This window comes from Odontomachus brunneus, unplaced genomic scaffold (assembly GCF_010583005.1).
Source record: "Odontomachus brunneus isolate Ranch 3 - 2012 unplaced genomic scaffold, Obru_v1 Obru_scaffold_092, whole genome shotgun sequence".
Taxonomy (NCBI): Eukaryota; Metazoa; Arthropoda; class Insecta; order Hymenoptera; family Formicidae; genus Odontomachus; species Odontomachus brunneus.
In genome coordinates this window covers 79574-92380 of record NW_022639542.1, presented here as the reverse complement: position 1 = coordinate 92380, position 12807 = coordinate 79574, and the positions used below count along the sequence as shown (strand labels likewise).

The 12807-nt window shown below is 38.9% G+C and overlaps 1 protein-coding gene across 3 annotated transcripts in view; it reads right to left on the bottom strand.

Annotated features, from left to right (window-relative positions):
* The window catches only part of LOC116848238 (octopamine receptor Oamb), a 72702-nt gene that overhangs the window by 23122 nt on the left and 36773 nt on the right, over positions 1 to 12807 (bottom strand). The window lies entirely within an intron of this gene.

The window sequence follows — 12807 nt, the reverse complement described above, 5'->3', positions numbered from 1 at the left end:
CTCGCGAAACTAATATCAAAATCATAATTAGCGACTTCAGAAACATTCAGACAATGAAATTATAATAGAGTAATGTCGTAAAAGCTGTAAAAGAATGACGCTCAGGAGTAGCATTAGTTATCATGCTGCTATAGAGTGTTAAATTTTCGAATGCGTTTTCTAACCTTAAAATGCCTTGTTAGCCAAAATAAAAAAATGCGTGTCTAATGTTTTTCGATGTACTACATGTGTGCAAAGTTTCAAGAAGATCGGCGTGTGGCACTTGGGTGGTGTTACTTGTTAATATTACAAAATTCTGCGTTATTTGGTGTATAAGATTCAATTTAGAGTAGTTTAGTTTAACTTGAGAATTTAACTAGTTTAACTTGATTTAATTACATTGGATTTAGTTTACTTAGCTGAAGTTTTAAACGCCATTTAAACGTTTGTTACGCCATTAGTCGCACACTGTGGTATATTTCTCATGCGTTATTGGATGTTCTTTACTGTGTATGGCAATAAAGCAGATATTATTATTATTATTGCAAACAAGGATAAAGGTAGGCTTAGAGACCAAGAAACAAGACAATGACAAGGTCGTCAACACTCGACTGTTGCTTCCAGCGCTACGCGCAGTTACTCGCGTTGATACCTGAAGAAATATATCTCACAGCGGGGAGGATCAGACCGCGTGCAACCCCTTCGTGTGACTCTCGACTAATATCAAGTAACTCTCTTTGAAATTAAAGCGAAACGTGCGAACTAATTAAATTCTCGCACGACTCTCAATTTTCGAGGAAATTGTCATCAAGTACCAGGAAGTCTCAGTGATATTCTTTTCCTCTGTATTTTAAACGGGGAATTTTATAGTAAAAACTGCGATGTAGGATTTCGAGAAATAAATCGACATTCCGTAATTTATTGTCACTGAAAAAGAGGGATTAAAACGAAAATTTGATACACTGAACCATAATTTGGTTAAAACGGGATCAACCATATGTTTAGTAATTGCAACCAGACACTTTAATTGCCGCTACATGTGTATATTGCTTTTTCAATAATACATATGCTTGTAAAAGTAAAAGCATGGTAATACCAATCAAATTGTACATACCAAACATTCTGATCCCAAATGCAAAAATAATGTTTTCAGCGTGGACTTTCTGACCAACTAAAAGCATAGCAAAATTGAAAAAAATTTATACGAAAAAAAAAACCATAATATTCTGCCCGTGCAGATAATTGTCATCTGTAATCTCGGATAATGTTTCTTCTCGCATTGCATTCTACAGACGCGAGTACACAAGTGGGAATTGTTTAACTGAGATCGAAAGATACGACACGGAGAGAAAATGAACTTTTTCAAACGATACAAATTTAATTATCGGCTTATCGAAGCGTGCGCGAGTATAAACGCTGTTAATTTTTTTTCTGACGATCACGTTTCTCTCTCTTTCTCTCTCTCTCTCTCTCTCTCTCTCTCTCTCTCTCTTTGCTTCTCTCGCCGCGACAATCTTTCTCACGCTACACGGTCGACACTGTCGCTTGAAAATTTCGACGCGGTTACGTCGTTATGTGTGACTTTCGAATTTAAATCGTCAAACAATTTCGGCGACTGCGAGCTCCGCGTCGGGCGCGAATATTGGATATACGAGGAGCGAAACGACGCGCACGAAGTCGACAGAGGATCTGGCTCAAAGACTCAGATGGGATTTTAAACGTGAACGAATGAACAAGCGCGGACGGACGAAAAGGGGAAGCGGATGGCAGACAACGGCCACTCAAATGCGAAATATACGCGAATCCTGGAAATGAAGTTCGTCGGTCTATTACCATTGGGCGCCGTTACACGGGCGCATTTCCTCCCCTGAAAATCGCGATTCACGCAACGCGAGCACTTCCCCACGGCAATTTCGCCGACGCTGATCAAAATTGATAGATACTTGGAGACGCGATAAGAACCGGAGAAAAGGGGAAAAGGAACAAAAAGGCATCACGGATGAGTATTTCACCGATGACGCGAATTTTTCCACCAATGGGGCTTTTCATTTAGGCGCGCATGTGAGCGCGATAGCGTCAGTGTCCAATTTTGCTCTTTCGATCGTTCGCAAAAACGAACGATAAATATTTCCATACACGCCAAATGTTTCGAAATTTCGCTCTTATGAAATATTGAACGTATGAGTAATGCTTTTGACGACATAATTCAGTCCGACAAAACGAAATATATTTCTTGTAATGCTCCTTCGCAATGTTTCATCATCGCTGTGAGCCAGTCCGTTCGCAAACAGATCGATCTCCCTTTTTTCAATTGTAATTGAGTGCAGCCTACTGAAACGGCCGCTCAGGAACGTTTGACGTAATTCATTGGTCAAAGATGGGATGCGACGTTCTCTCGACCCAAGAAAATTCATTTAAATAACTTTAAATTGAGACTAATTGCTGCGAAATGTCGGTCTATGCCTTTACAATTACAAAATCCTGTAGCGATTTTTGCTATAAAATTATTTCTGTGTGTAAATTTGCTAATTTCTATATAATATTTTCTTTATTTCCTTTTTCTCCTTTTTTTATTGTAGCAACAAGTAACTACAAATTTAATACCCGTTAAATAGCGGTCTCATGCGCCTCGAATGGAAAGCTCTCGCATTCCTTTTAGGAATAGCATATCAAAGAATACCTCGGTACAAAAGCCGCGCGCACGGCAAGAGTAAATCCCTCTATTAATTCACGACCTTCTCCGCTAATTACTCGTCCGTTAAATTTGCTTCGTCTAAACGCGCTTCATTGCCTCAATGCCCTCAGCGCTGCCCACGCTACGTGCGTTGCGCACGCATAAACAATTACACCTTTTTTTCGCGTGACATTCGAGCAATTTGCACGAACCGACAGGCGTAATTTTGCGATGCCCGGCACAGAAATTTGCGGCTCTCGTTATTTACGCAAACAGCATATCGAATTTTCCAAATTTACGGGATTTCTAGTGAAAGGAACGACACATAGTGTCGCTAACGATGAGTTAGCGGAGGCACTCGCCACGCGCGTTTCATATTTTCTCATATTTATCGGGATTACGTGAAAATAGACGAGAAAAAAAGAGAAAAGACAGAAGGAAACGGCACAAAGCGTTAATCACGCGTTTCATCGCGACGGCGGCTGTTTGTTGTCTCGTTACTCACGAGATACGCGTACATGAATACGGTAAAGAGAGGACGACGACGAGAAGAAAGTACACACCGGATGATAAACAAAAGAGTAGATGAAAATACACGGAGAAAATATTATAAATATTTTCCATCATATAAATTCTTTTCAATTCTATTGTCTTTAATAGTCCAGAAATAGACTATCAGTAAAGTCTATTTTGCTAAGGAACACAGCAAGTTTCGCTGGGAATATAGCATATTTGGCTGTGAAAACATAGTACGCAATAGCATATTTCTGTTTCTAAAATATAAACAGCGCATATCAAATGAAAGGATAAAGTGAAGTACTGCGAAATGTCGATCTATTCCTCGGTTACAAAGTTCTGTAGTAATGTTTACTATAAAATTCTCTCAGTGCAGATCTCTCAAACTCCCATCCCTTGAATTTTATCTCCTCAACACTTTGTGATAACCCGGGTAAGGCTGGCTAGTTTGAGCTAGTTTTTACTGTAAAATTCTCTCCGTGTAGAAGGAGACGAGAACGAGCTGCACCAGGAGAGAAGATCGCGCTGTACCAGCGGCGTTTGCGAGTCGTTGATGAACGACGAAACGTCGCCGTGGATGCGCCGCCGAAATGCATTGAGCCAGCAGCTAGTTTGCAGCCGGCAAAAGCATTCCGCCTATTAATTAACTTTCTCCCTTCACACGTATCGCGAGTGCCATGCGCACGAAAGAGGTTGTATATAAATTATTTCTCATTCAGTTCTTCTCTCTCTCTCTCTCTCTCTCTCTCTCTCTCTCTTTCACTCTTTCCCTTCAGCGTCCGTTATGTTTCTTACAAATGCAAACTCTTCTCGTGGCGTGACTTGATAATTTGACAATTATATACACAAAAAAGTATGTATTACGTTCAAGTAAATATTACTTATTTCAAGTATTATTTTATAAGTTTTATATATCCGCAATTCTCCATCACATCATGCTTATCATAAGCATCAAGTTTCTTCCAACTACACTTTATACTCTAGCAAGTTTGGTATATTCCAATTAAGAATATTAAATTAAAATTAAATTAAAAACTAAATTAAATTTTTGTTTAATTAAAAGTGTTAAATTGAAATATAAAAATTCGATTCACTTACTAAATGGAGTTGAACCAATACTTTTTCTTCGATCACGTTTCATGGTATCCTTGTAAAGAGAATAAATTCTCCTTTTTTGAATATATGATAGTGAGCTTTTCTAAAGTTTGTGACAAGCATATTTCAAGACTATTGCCAAGAAAATATTCTTTGTTGAAGAGTAACTGTTACGCATAAAAGAAGAGGAATTAACTGAGTAGTCGCTTTTGTTAGCAGAGAGAGCGAAATGATATTTTTTCGAGTGTAGTTTCATGAATTTTTGATTACTCGTCAACCTGTAATTAATTTAATTGAATTTTCTAGCATGCAAGAATTTGAGCGTGTCGTCGCGTTTCGAGGGCGAAGCTACGTGCTACGAAAACCTCGGCGGAGTCGGTCGCGGCCGTGTAAGTACACCTTCTCATCGCGTATTCATGTACATCGGCTTGTAAAAAGAACGGTCCTTTTATGCGAGACTGCGCGCGCGAATGGGGACGGTGGTATGCGCGTGCACGGCGTGTCTTTAGTGTATAGCGCAAAAGCGCAGATCCGTTCTCTTGTGTTTGCGGAAGCTCGGAGCTTCCGTCCGAGGAGGGGGGTCAAGAAGCATCTCTATAACCGGGAATAAAAATCCAATGAGCGAAAAAGACCGGATGCTCTGCTTTTCTCTCTTGCAAGTCACGACGTACACGACAGGCTTGACCAATCGTGATCACACGTGTCTCGGGTCAGCTGGTGCCCAAATAATTAATTGTCCAAATAAAGCAAATAATTAATGGCTCAATCGATCGGGACCGACGCGGCTTGAGTGTCAAGCGCGTGAGCTCGCAGTCCCACTCGTCTCGTACGACGTCTCGCGACGACGGGTGCAACGCGTAATTAATTCGCTTTAGATGCGTGGGTGATCAACTACTTAGGAGTAATACAGATCCTTCGGGAGATTCGCGATGTCTGTCTCGCTTCGCTCTCGTGAATTTATGAATATCGTACATTTTCCGACGAGCTTGGCCGAGATATTTCGCTCACGAGGATCTTATCGGAGATTTTTAATTACATTAAGGAATAATTACATCTCGATGCTTTGTTTTCGTTGTCTCTCTGCGCTATGGGCGATTTATTCCAACTCTAAGCGGCTGGATTTTCTCGGAAATTGCGATAAATTCTTTTCAACTACTTCTCGATTAGAAATTTACTCCATGCACCTGATCAGGTTGCTTCCAATCGGTTATCTGGTTTGTACCAAACATAACAATAACTTTGCTTAGATAAACCATTACTTTAATCTGATTAGATCAACTCAATGCAGTAGCACAGATTATTAGTAAGGGGCTAAATTGCTAACAAGTAATCCTATCCAAAACTTCCACTTCGATTTCTTTCTAATTTAGCACAAATATAGAAGTACAAAAAATATTTAGGTCATATTTTTTCATTTTGGTCCATTTTAAATTTCACAGACAGTTTATAGCTTTCTAATGTTCTCACTCCTACCATTAACAAGTGCAACAAAAATGCATAAAAAATAAAATTGAATACAAGATATAGACATAGACATAAGATATAGATATAGGCATTTTTGGTTTGCTGATTATGAAGTCAAGTTTGAATATGAAGTCAAATGTGTAAAATTATTTGTATAAATAATAAAATGTTTAAACAAAACATGTAAAAAATTGAAAACAATTTATACAAATAATTTGTCGGTTTGACCGAGATTCGAACCATTTTTAACTAATTTAGCACAAATTTAAAATATTTCGGTTGGAATCTCGGCTAAAAAATGGTTCGTGTCTCAGCTATGCCAACTTCGTTAAAATTATTTAACTATATCTTATATTCAATTTTATTTCTTATGCATTTTTGTTGCACTTGTTGATGGTAGGAGTGAGAACATTACAAAAGCTATAAATTGCCTGTGAAATTCAAAGTGGGCCAAAATGAAAAAAATATGACTTAAATATTTTTTGTACTTCTACATTTGTGTCAAATGAGAAAGAAATCAGAGTGTACCTTTTTGGTAGTTTTACTTGTAAACCTAATTTGCTAAGTAACATAGCAAATTTCATTAGAAACAGCAAATATTTTAATAGCAAATTTCCTGAAATCCAAATCGTATATATGAAATGAAAGGACAATCGATTGCAGAATGCCGATATACTTCTGCGAGACCGTTTAACGAGTGCGAAAACTTTAGATTTTACCACATCCACCGGCGAGCAAAGTTCCAGGACGTTGGGCAGAACCCTTCCCCTTCCCACTCTTTTCCGGCAGTATCTTTCCGTAACATTCATTCCGCGCGGTGTCGGCGCCGCCGGTACATAAATTTCCCTTCGTATCTTTCCATAAAACTCGCGAGAATCTCGATGCGGCATAAATTTCGCGCGGCTTCTCGATATTACGATCGAAAGAAGTCGCAGATCGCCGGTCCGTCCGTCCGTTATCCTCGCATCCCTTCGCGCGAGCAAAGTTTCTACCGCTTCCTGGCGAAATGAGTCGCGCGGAATTATCACCTGAATGATTAATAAATCAGATTCGCAGCGCGTCTCGCGAATCTTGGCTGCGGGATGAAATGTAAGAAACGCGAACGCGAAAATCGGTATCGGTATCGAGGTTTGCACAGCGAAAGGGCGCGGGTGGATCGACAAATTCGCTGGTCTTTTGTCTTCAAAGAAATACATAATTATATTTATTTAACCTTTAGACTGTCAGCATTTTTCCATTAAAAAGGTGCTTTTTTCTCAAAAAATTTTCTATATAAGTAACATACACATGACACAGAATTTTGAGATTTGTACAAAGCCACAAAAGTGGCTTTCTAAAGTCTTTCCGGCAGTTTAAATGTTAACAAATTATGCATTAGTGCAACAGAAAGTTGCGTTGATACAGTTACTGACAAATCGCAATCATCGAATGAAGTGATACAACTCATCGCGGCAATTATATAATTCATTCAGTTAACTAATACTTTGCTGGAAAGAATTTTGTTCATTCAAGCAAGGTCTCGTTAACTCAACTACTTTTTTTCTCAGTGGGGGCACGTATTATTACGGAATCTCCCGAAATCGACTCTGAGTAGCGATCATGTGACTTTTTCCTAAAAGCAGAAGCGTGAAAAGTGAAAAGTTCCACGTGAATTCGACGACTTTGGCGATCATGTAACTTCTCGAGCAATGGAATCGTGAGGAATTTTCGAGAGAAACTCTTCACTCTTCACGCTAGGGGAAAAGATCGATGTAAACCTGATTTAGATCAAACTAATTTCCGTTTTCCCTAAGAAAACACAATCAAGAGAAATCAAGAGAATAACTAAAACGTCCCGATCGGAATCGATTCCGAACGAGTCCGTAATACGTGAGAAGGAAGGAGATTGACGCGGGCTTCGCCGGAAAATATCTCTGTCGAAGAACAGAGGCGCGACGCCTCAAAAGCTTAGACCCGGAGCACTCCGGCGTCTCGATATATTTCAATGTACTTGCTGAGCGCGAAGGAGAGAGAAGCACAGAACGGCGGAAAGAAGAGAGAGAAGCTACGCTTGAGAGAATTTCCGAGAGCATCCCTCCGTGTAGAATCACGAGGTAATAGATTAACGCGAAGGCGCGTAAATCTTTTCTCTCACCGTTACAACTCTCCCGGTATAACCGGGATGGCGCATACGCGGTACACCAGCACCCATATCGTGTACTGATCTGATAATCGTAAAACAGATAGTTGTTAGTCGCCCACAAGCGGCACGATACTTCACGGCGCGCATTAAACGTTGCTCGCTTCCGATTTCCGTCTCGCCGAGGCTTTTTTCGGCCGAGTGTGACAAATTGCACGAGAACGTCGGTTCAGACGATATCTTTCCGAGATGTCTCATTTTTATGTAAATTTCACAAGAAGCTGAGATCTCCGTTGTATTTTCAATTGAGTTGGGAGTACCGCGAGAGAGGAAAATAACGACACCCACTTGACTCGGCGCCCGGACGTTTTTCCCGGGAGTTTCCTCAGAGAGAGCGAGAGAGAGAGAGAGAGAGGGGGGAGGGAGAAAGGAGAGAGAGAGGGAGCAGCGGGAACTTTTTCTTAGCCGTAATTAAGGTGTCCCTAGGCGTATCGTTTGGTCCCCTTCCCGTTGGGTCGCGAAAAGTTGGAGGACAAGTCCCTTCGGGTTTGCCGCCGACTTTGGCTTCGGCACAACGCGAAATAGATTCACTCGTCTCGCGGATGTCGTTTATTTAATTTCAAGCGTAAACTTGCCCGAGAAATGACGTGAAAAAGGGACGACGACAACGAAGAGAGGGAAGAAGAGGAGGAGGAGAAATCGGTGACAAAGTTCGTGTAGCTTAAATCGCGACTAAACGAGAATCTGAAAAGACTTCTCAATCTTCGCGAATCAATACTCGCGGTCCTCTTCGTCGTCAATGCGAACGCAATTAATTTTGCGCTGGTAAGGAATCAAATTAGTCTCTTGTATCTCCGGTCCAGATTCCTTTCTATTCTCTTTACGGATTATAAAATAAAGAACAAGATCGATCGCTTATGCGCAAATGTTTCTCGTGACAAAGATATTAGTGCTTACAAACTGAAAGAGGCAAAATACGAAACAAAAGGGCTTATCATACGAGACAAAAACCAGCGCTCGCCGTTGAGATTTATAAATATATAAAATAGCGAAAATTCGATAAATTTTAAACTGTTTCAATAATCAAGTTTTATTTGGAAGATCTTCCTTTGAGGATTACAGTAATGCAGATGCAAAAAATATCTCAGCAATGTTTATAATTAATGGCGGTCTCGTCCTTGTCGTACGGAAAATGCCACGGAGAGAATATTATAGTTTCTTTTCTTTCATCACATAATAAGTTCTTTTCTATTTTACTTATGTTTCTGGGAAAAAGAAATATATGATACACGTTTCTGAGAGGTAAAATATATATAAGAAGTAAAAAATATATAAAACGTACATATAATAAAATTGAAAGGAATTTACACGAAGAAAAACCATAATATTTTTTTCATCAGCATGAAAAAATTTTGTTTACATAAACCGTCGAAACTAAAACGATTTACTTATCAGATTAAAAGATTCGCGGGATTAATGTAGTATACAGATCTGGACTCGGGTAGCAGAACGATCGGCAATAATAGTTGCTGAAGCGCGGATATTTTGCGGATGCGCGAACAATATTCGGACTAATATCTCAGAGAGGACTTTGATATTCGTACGCGCTTCGGATTGTCATTATTTCCGCGGTCCCTCGATACGACGTTTCGTCATGGCGTCTCGTGCCGCGTTCGGAATGCGCCGGCTGCAATCGCGGTGCATTGAGGCGCGACGATTCGTGTAATAAGCGGCGCACGATTGACCGAGCTCTGTTGATCTCAAAGCGCAATCGAACCGTATATATCGAATATCACTCGACGATTAAAACGACAAGCAACGGTAATTATGTTTGTTAGCTGCTCACGCCGGGTGAATTTTGGGGCTATTTCGGTTTCCCGCATACTCCCCTCTCTCTTTCTCTCTTTCTTTGCGTGGAAGAACATTTTCACGAAACGATAACCATATATTGGAATCAAACATAAATATCACATTGAATGTTACCTTATTTATATTGATACACGTTAATCGTTATGTTGCTAATATACATTTATGACAATTATATATTATGTAACGAGCACCCACACACGCGATTGTATGATTGCATTAGAGTTATATGTACATATTATTATTGCGATTTTATGTATTAACCACATATCATGATTTTATACATTTGAATCAAATAATTAATTTGGGATGCGCGTTGTTGTGCGTTAACGTCACGTTAGCCTCGCCGCGGACTGGCGCGGCTTAAATCACGGGCGCGTCGGCAAATGGTGCCCCGGACGTCGGTTTAATTAATACACAAAGCGCGCAATTAGAGACACACCGTGAGAGTATTATCATTATTCCTGTTCTGCGCCGTCGCGATATTATCGTCCTTACGAATTTAGCGCCGAACTTCCGGGGCCGAGGCCGATTTTCTCGCGCGAATATGCGCGCGCCGGCATAATAATACGTTGCTCGCATAATTGTTATTGAATAGGTCGCATTATGTAGCGACGGGCGACATAGTTTAGTAATTATAGTTTGCTCCACTTATACAGACGCGTTACACTGTCGGTTGAATTATTAAACGGGCTTAGGAACACGTCCGTCGAACTTTCGCGCGCGTTCGTCGACTTTCGTGTCGCGCCCGTGCTCAAACATTGGCGCATCCCCGATCTCAGTTCGTAAGATATGAGACACGATATTGTTAGCGATAATTAAAAGAACAATATTTTAGAAATGTACCAGATTACTTCCGATAACACAGATCAGTCCGAGAGCAATGTTCACGCGCCGCCGCACAGTGTGCCGAAAAACAATTTGGTGGACAAAATTCTGTCTACATAACAAATCTGCATCGATTTTGATGAAACTTTTTTTTAAAATACTCGTGAATTCTACTATAAGTCTACTATAATTCTACTATAATTCTACTATATTCTCTAACTATATTATAGTTCTACTATAATGTCTCACTGCTAAAAATTTGACAAAAGTAAACATAACCTCAAACTCCATTACCCATTATCCCTAATTAGCCCCTCAAACTTGTTGAGGTTATGGAATTTGGGAGTTATGGGGTCTAGGATTATGGGGTTTTTAACTCGTCGGTAATCAGATTTAGGAGTTATGGGACTATAAGGTTTGGAGTGATGGAATTTCGGACCATGATGTTATGAAGTTTGAGCTAATTAGAGGTAATAGGTAATGGAGTTTGGGGTTATTTTTTGGGTTTATATTTATACCTTTTTCAAATTTTTGACAGCGAGACATTATTAGAACTATTCACGAGTATTTTAAAAAAAGTTCTATCAAAATCGATATAGATTTGTGATGTAAGCAGCATTTTATCCGCCAAATGTGCCTTTTGGCATACTGTGCGCCGTCCCGACTTCAACTAACTCTTGGTGTGTCATTGTATCCTTGTTATCATTAAACATAAATGCAACGTACATTCCATTACACGACCGATCTCGGGCGTGTAACCGTTTTCTCCAATTCAACAGATACCTTGCGATAAAACAAAACAACCAAAACAAAGACCGCTAATTATATATTCTCAACATTATCAGTGTAAAAATGCACATTAATGTAGCGCGCTAATTAGTGATTTTATTTTCATTTTCATCTTCACTTATATATTAAACGCGAATTATTTGTGATATTTGATCGGCGAGTTAACGCATCGTGAAAAATATTTGAAAATATTCGATGCATCGCGAAATAACTTCCCTTTCCGTGATAAATATCGTATCTCAATAACCGCGATAACATTTCCTTCAATGAAGTTACTCCACCTCGGCGCGGGGAGAGAGGGAGGGAAGGATCTTATAAGAAATATATACAAGGTGTCCCAGAATTTTAATTATTAATTGAAAAAGAATTAATAATTAAAATCTCTTAAATAATTAAAAATGTTCTCTAATTAATAATTAAAATAAATTAAAATAATTATAAAGTTTTTAGAAAAAAAAATAGAGAACTTTTTTGCTCAGCTCGATCTAATGTACAAGCATACGGAGAAAAATAATTTGTTGGCCCAGCAAATTTTCTGCTGGTCTAACAAAATCTTTTCATTATTATGTGGACAGTAAAAAGATTTGCTAAGAGTACTAATCACTATTTGCTGGATATAATTTGGTGAATCTACGAATTATTTTGCTATAAGTACCATGATGGATTTATATAAGCAGTTGCAGTTTTGCTCCGGATACATTATTTTGCATCAATAGCAAATTAACGTGATTCTTAGGACAAATACACTCAACAAATTTTTTCTATCCTGACAATGAAACTACTTCTGCCCTGATAACGAATAATTTGTAAAATTAGTTACGTCAACTAAATTTTTTTGATGTTATTATGAATATGCAGTAGCAACAACGATTTTGCTAAAAGAGCAAAATTATTTTTCTCTGTGTGCTTATATAAATCCATCATGGTTTTTATAGCAAAGTAATTTGTAAATTTACCAAATTATATCCAGCAAATAGTAATTAGTATTCTTAGCAAATCTTTTTGCTGTCCATATAATAACGAAAAAATTTTGTTAGACCAGTAAAAAATTTGCTGGACCAGCAAATTATTTTTCTCCGTGTATATATCGCTACTACAGCTCATCTACCATATCTCACGTGATCATTCATTAATTTTCTTTATTAATATCTCGATAACTATCGCGAATAATGCAAAATAATATAAGACGTTTATCTTAATCTCTACTATGCCTCCACGAAAGTTTCAGAGGTTGTTCCGGGACACCCTATATATATACAGGGTGTTCAAAAAGTCCCGGACCGGTGAAATATCTCGAAAACTAAGCATTTTAGAAAAAAATGTTTCAGATAAAAGTTGTGGCGTTTAAAAAGATGTATTTACTGATCACATCAGTTTGACCTTGGGTTGCGTAGCGAAGGTCAGGTCAAGGTCACATTAATTTTTTTAAATGGAACACCCCATTTTTCATTGCATATTCTTATAGCACATCTCGAGA